Raw genomic sequence first — 6,990 nt, 5'->3', positions numbered from 1 at the left:
CCCTGATCTTTAGACCTGATGAACTTTCATAGGATGTTTTCCCACTTCCCTATCTTCGTTCAGTGAAAGTATCTCCTCTGTGTAGTACAATACAACTGTAGAGTACACTGCAAAATAATCATGGAGACTTTCACTCTAGAGTTGCAACAAGATTTTTGTCATCCTTTGGGAACCATAAGAGTTGGCATTACCTTGTAGCTCTAGGTTTTATAAATCTCTAGTTTTTATTGAACTAATTTGAAATAAGTTTGAGTAAAAATAAAAACAGACTGTGATTCTAAGGATAACACCTCAAAATTATTTAGGTGCCCCATTAACTTTTATATCACTCTTAGAAGTGCTCTCGTGGATTTTCCTCAAGTTTATTCATTGTCTGCTCTAGTTCACTAAAGGAGCATGAGTAGACAAGAGAAAAGAAAGCTGTTGGCTTACCCTGTCCTGGCTGCTGTGCACTACATCAGCTGGAGTCAGCCAGGAGGAGAGGAGCAGCGCACCCTGAGGCTGCTGGAGCTGACCTTCTGCAGTGAGAGAAACTCTGGGGCAGGTCTGGAGAACTCTGGCAAGCAGGAACCTAAGCAGCAGAGGTGCCCTCATGAGAGGCCTAAGTAAGGTCTCTGAGGGGATGGAAAGAGGAAGATTTTTACAGGGGTGCTAAGGAAGGTTGTACAGTTCCTGAAACCTAGAAGCCGAAAAAGCCACTGGGTTAAGAAAAGCACTGAAGAACAGGACCCATCCGTAAGCTTAGAGAGGCAGATGGCATATATATATATTTTTTTCCGTTTAGCACTGCACAGCATGATTGAGATTTTTCCTAATTAAAAAAGACAATTAAAAATTTTTAACCTATTTTCTTAGAAATCTAAAGAGGCCCTTTTTGTGTTTTTCAGGTGGACTTCAGGAGAGCTAACTTTGCCCTCTCCAGGGACCTACTTAGGGGAATCTCATGGGGTAGGAGGGCCTTAGAAGGAAGAGGGGTCCAGGAGAGCTAGTTAATATTCAAGCATCACCTCCTCCAGGCTCCAGAGCAGTGCATCCCTCTGAGGAAGAAGTCCAGCAAAGCGGGCAGGAGACCTGCCTGGATGAGCAAGGAACTACTGACAAAACTCCAACAGAAGAAGGAAGTACACAGAATGTGGAAAAGAGGACAGGCCACTTGGGAGGAACACAGGGACGTTGTCAGAGTGTGCAGGGATGCGACAAGGAAGGCTAAGGCCCATTTGGAATTGAATCTGGCAAGGGATGTCAAGGACAACAAGAAGGGCTTCTTCCAATACATCAAGAGCAGAAGGAAGACTAGGGAAAACGTGGGCCCACTGCTGAGTGGGGCGGGTGCCCTGGTAACAAAGGATACAGAGAAGGCAGAGTTATTGAATGCTGCCTTTGCTTCCGTCTTCACTGCTAAGGCCAGTCCTCAGGAATTCCAGACCCTGAGGACAAGAGAGGAAGGCTGGAGAAAGGAAGACTCTCCCTTGGTCGAGGAGGATTGGGTTATGGATTACTTAAGCAAACTGGACATCCACAAATCCATGGGCCCCGATGGGATGCACCCACGAGTGCTGAGGGAGCTGGAGGATGTTATTGCTAGGCCACTCTCCATCCTCTTGGAAAGGTCCTGGAGAAAAGGAGAGGTGCCTGAGGACTGGAAGAAAGCCAGTGTCACCCCAGTCTTCCAAAAGGGCAAGAAGGAGGAGCCAGAGGCTGATAGGCCTGTCAGCCTCACCTCCATCCCTGGAAAGGTGATGGGACAGCTCCTCCTGGAGGTCCTCACTAAGCATGTGGGGGACAAGGTGGTGATCCGGAGTAGTGAGCATGGATTCCCCAAAGGGAAATCATGCTTGACCAATCTGGTAGCCTTCTATGATGGAATGACTGGCTGGGTAGATGAGGGCAGAGCAGTGGATGGTGTCTCCCTGGACTTCAGCAAGGCTTTTGACACTGTCTCCCATCACATCCTCCTAGGTAAACTCAGGAAGTGTGGGTTGGATGAGTGGAGAGTGAGGTGGATTGAGAACTGGCTGGATGGCCGAGCTCAGAGGGTTGTGGTGAATGGCGCAGAGTCAAGTTGGAGGCCTGTGGCTAGTGGTGTCCCGCAGGGGTCAGTCCTGGGTCCAGTCTTGTTCAATGTATTCCTCAATGACCTGGAGGAAGGCACAGAGTTATCAACATTGAGGTAGAAAGAATGTGAAAGAATTAAACTAATAACCTAAATACTTCTTGCCATAAGAATGCCTACTGACATCAACAAGTCCTTGAACATAGCTCTACAGACAGGATTGTATTTTCAGGACCAAGTCTGAAGGTGACATTTTGTCAGAGACTCCTTCCAAATCATAACAAAACACAAAATCACAGAGTGGCCAAGGTTGGAAAGGACCTCTGGAGATCATCTAGTCCAACCCCCCCCCGCTCAAAACAGGGTCCTCTAGAGCACATTTCCCAGGATCGTGTCCAGGCACGTTTTGAATATCTCCAGCGAAGGAGACTCCACCACCTCTCTGGGCAACCTGTTTCAATGCTCACTTTCCCTCACAGTGAAGAAGTTTTTCCTCAGGTTCAGACGGAACTTCCTGTGGTTCAGTTTCTGCCCGTTGCCTCTTGTCCTGTCACTGGGCACCACGGAGAAGAGGCTAGCCTCATCCTCTTGACACTCCCCCTTCAGATAGTTGTATATGTTGATGAGATCCCCTCTCAATCTTCTCTTCTCCAGGCTGAACAGGCCCAGCTCCCTCAGCCTTTCTTCACAGGAGAGATGCTCCAGTCCCCTCATCATCTTTGTCGCCCTCCGCTGGACTCTCTCCAGTAGTGCCAGGTCTCTCTTGTAGTGGGGAGCCCAGAACTGGACACAGGACTCCAGGTGAGGCCTCCCCAGGGCTGAGGAGAGGGGCAGGATCACCTCCCTCCACCTGCTGGCAACACTGTTCCTAATGCACCCCCAGGAGACCATTGGCCTTCTTGGCCACAAGGCCACACTGCTGGCTCATGCTTAACTTGTTGTCCACCAGCACTCCCAGGTCCTTCTCGGCAGAGCTACTTTCCAGCAGGTCAACCCCCAGCCTGTCCTGGGGAATGGGGTTATTGCTCCCCAGGGGCAGGACCCTGCACTGTCCTTTGTTGAACTTCAGGAGGTTCCTCTCTGCCCACCTCTCCAGCCTGTCCAGGTCCCTCGGAATGGCAGTATAGCCCTCAGGTGCATCAGCCACTCCCCCCAGTTTAGTATCATCAGCAAACTTGCTGAGGGTGCACTCTGTGCCTTCCTCCAGGTCATTGATGAAGACATTGAACAAGACTGGACCCAGGACTGACCCCTGCGGGACACCACTAGCCACAGGCCTCCAACTTGACTCTGCGCCATTCACCACAACCCTCTGAGCTCGGCCATCCAGCCAGTTCTCAATCCACCTCACTCTCCACTCATCTAACCCACACTTCCTGAGTTTACCTAGGAGGATGTGATGGGAGACAGTGTCAAAAGCCTTGCTGAAGTCCAGGAAGGCAACATCCACTGCTCTCCCCTCATCTACCCAGCCAGTCATTCCATCACAGAAGGCTACCAGATTGGTCAAGCATGATTTCCCTTTGGGGAATCCATGCTCACTACTCCGGATCACCACCTTGTCCTCCAGATGCTTAGTGAGGACCTTCAGGAGGAGCTGTTCCATCACCTTTCCAGGGATGGAGGTGAGGCTGACAGGCCTATCAGCCTCTGGCTCCTCCTTCTTGCCCTTTTGGAAGACTGGGGTGACACTGGCTTTCTTCCAGTCCTCAGGCACCTCTCCTTTTCTCCAGGACCTTTCCAAGAGGATGGAGAGTGGCCTAGCGATAACATCCTCCAGCTCCCTCAGCACTCGTGGGTGCATCCCATCGGGGCCCATGGATTTGTGGATGTCCAGTTTGCTTAAGTAATCCATAACCCAATCCTCCTCGACCAAGGGAGAGTCTTCCTTTCTCCAGCCTTCCTCTCTTGTCCTCAGGGTCTGGAATTCCTGAGGACTGGCCTTAGCAGTGAAGACGGAAGCAAAGGCAGCATTCAATAACTCTGCCTTCTCTGTATCCTTTGTTACCAGGGCACCCGCCCCACTCAGCAGTGGGCCCACGTTTTCCCTAGTCTTCCTTCTGCTCTTGATGTATTGGAAGAAGCCCTTCTTGTTGTCCTTGACATCCCTTGCCAGATTCAATTCCAAATGGGCCTTAGCCTTCCTTGTTGCATCCCTGCACACTCTGACAATGTCCCTGTGTTCCTCCCAAGTGGCCTGTCCTCTTTTCCACATTCTGTGTACTTCCTTCTTCTGTTAGAGTTTTGTCGGTAGTTCCTTGCTCATCCACGCAGGTCTCCTGCCCGCTTTGCTGGACTTCTTCCTCAGAGGGATGCACTGCTCTGGAGCCTGGAGGAGGTGATGCTTGAATATTAACCAGCTCTCCTAGGACCCTCCTACCCCATGAGATTCCCCTAAGTAGGTCCCCGAAGAGGCCAAAGTCAGCTCTCCTGAAGTCCAGGGTTGCCATCCTACTCATTGCCCTGCTCCCTCATCGTGGGATCCTGAACTCCACCATCTCATGGTCACTGCAGCCAAGGCTGCCCCCAACCTTCACATCTCCAACTAGACCTTCTTTGTTTGTTAGGACAAGGTCTAGCAATGCACCTCTCCACATTGGCGTCTCCACCACCTGGGTCAAGAAATTATCATCAGTCCTCTGCAGGAACCTCCTTGACTGTTTGTGCCTAGCTGTGCTGTCTTCCCAGCAGATGTCAGGGTGGTTGAAGTCTCCCAAGAGAACCAGGGCCTGTGATCGTGAGGAATACTAGCGCTAGTTTTAAGAGCTCTTCATAGTATTTTCAGAATGGGGTAGCAGTTCTTTGCAGTGAATCATTTACCTTTAGAAAACTCTTCAAATACTGCCAGTCATCCCAAGATCATTTTTGCCACTGATTCCAAGAGCGAAACCACTCCGCATGAGTGAGGCTGGCTGACTCTTTGCAAATGCCTGAAGTTTGAAGACCTTTCTGTAAATTGGCACCTGTGCAGCACTTGATCATTGTAGTCTTCTTTCTTTCATGCTCCTTATATTTTTCTCACAGGTTCATCAGTTTGATTCTTTCTCACATACATACAGAGCTACAAACCTTTCCTGTATCATTCCTATCAAAATACCATCCAATATACTATTTTTTTCACTAGCTTCACAGACACCATACGTCCTTGATGCCTTTCTACCAAGTAGCCAATCCTTCTGTTGTGCACCGTTGGCAGATAATGGAAGCAGGGGACATGGCATAGTTCATATATAAAAAAATACTTTCACATACACTGTTAATGCAAACAATGTTTATTAAAAACATTATTTTAATGTTCATTAAAAATTTAACGAATCAACCCTTCATCCTATATTCAGAGTTTAAAGAGTTTAATCTCTAGTGATAGATTAATGATAAGGCTGCAGACCTTTTTTATTTCCTGGCCTGGCCTTCTTCTTGTTAACTAAATCTCTCAAGATAGCTTGTGAAAAAAGTGTTTTTTCCACATATTTTTAAAAGATGCAACAATAGTTTTCATTTTTACTTAGAAAGTAAAATCAGAACTGAAACATACTTGCTCCCGTAGTGGAAGATGTCCGTTATTGAAATTAGCCTCTCTTCTGAAACAGGTGTTATTAGGATATCAAAGTAAATACGCGTTTCTACAGGAGCTACTTACCTTAGCAAATACATGCTCTATTCTTAACAAGGAGAGTACAATATTTCTTCAGAAATAGCCTGTTTCCTGTGTTATAGTTTGAGGAAAAAATTTGACCAACATTCAAAGAGTTTGCAGTATGGGGTGGGGTAACCCCATGTCACAAGATAATAGCGAGGTGGAGCTGACATTTGGATTTAGCTAGAATTAGCAGCTGCTGTAAATTGTAAAAAATCTGGTAAGTACTGTTTGGCAAGATGTTCAAAAATTCCCTAAATACCCCACAGACAATGACTTCCATTTGCAGTTTCAGCAGAGCAATGATGTACTGTTGCAATATACACATTACTCAGAGCCCTAAAGATAATTTGTTAAACTTAAGGCTGAGGCATCAGTTTCACAATGCACTGTACTTGCATTAGCTCTGTCAAGTCCTGCCTGTTTGGTGAGTAAATAGAGGACTTATGTGCTCTAGGCTCGTTAAAGTGCCATGTACAAGCCTGGATCCAGGAGCAGGTGGCAGAACTATGTGCAAATGAGTGGGGAGAAGCCCTGGTGGTGCCTTACCTTGTCTGGGAGATGCTCCTGCACCTGGGCTTGGCCCCAGGTCCTGCATGGGCTGCCCAGCTTCCTTGCAGGCCTGCCCCACCACTGAGGGTTCCTCTGGCAGCCGGTGGGATGTTGGGTGGACCCAGTCACCATCGCTGTACTCGCTCAGCGCTTCTTGTTTGGATATTGCAGAACCCTTGTCCCTAAAGGACCTAGCTTCCGCTGGCCTCACTGGCACTCTCGGCTCCTGTTTTGCCACCCCCTTATAAAACAGCCTGCTCTTGTTGTCCCCTTATGCCAACCATTTTCTCAGGGATACTGGCTCGGAGAAATTTATCATTTCAGGTGAGAAAGCCTTCCGGTGAGAAGAAGAGTCATACATTCTCAATTAAACTCTAAATAATTTGCTTTTCTCAGGAAGAATATTAATTTTGGAAAAAAAGACAACCTCTTAAAACTATTATGTTATACCTGGTGATTCAGCTCATGAGCACCAAGTAATGCACACTGCACCCTTGGCTCAGGAGCTATTTAGAAACAGATTGCATATATGAAACACATAGATTTTATACTACCTGCATTGCTATAATTACCTCTGGGCTATCGATTTTATTTTAAAAATCCATTACAACTGAGTTTATAGTTATATAAGTCATTGCATACAGAAGAAGATCTATCTAGATCTGTTTGTCTTTGAAAGTTCACAATAACAATGTGAAGTTCTTCAAACTTCCAGTATTATAAACCATCAGAATCAGAATTACAAACC

The sequence above is a fragment of the Struthio camelus genome, chromosome 2 (assembly GCF_040807025.1).
Source record: "Struthio camelus isolate bStrCam1 chromosome 2, bStrCam1.hap1, whole genome shotgun sequence".
NCBI classification, from domain to species: domain Eukaryota; kingdom Metazoa; phylum Chordata; class Aves; order Struthioniformes; family Struthionidae; genus Struthio; species Struthio camelus.
The sequence above is the reverse complement of the archived record's forward strand: the minus strand, read 5'-3'. Positions refer to the sequence as shown.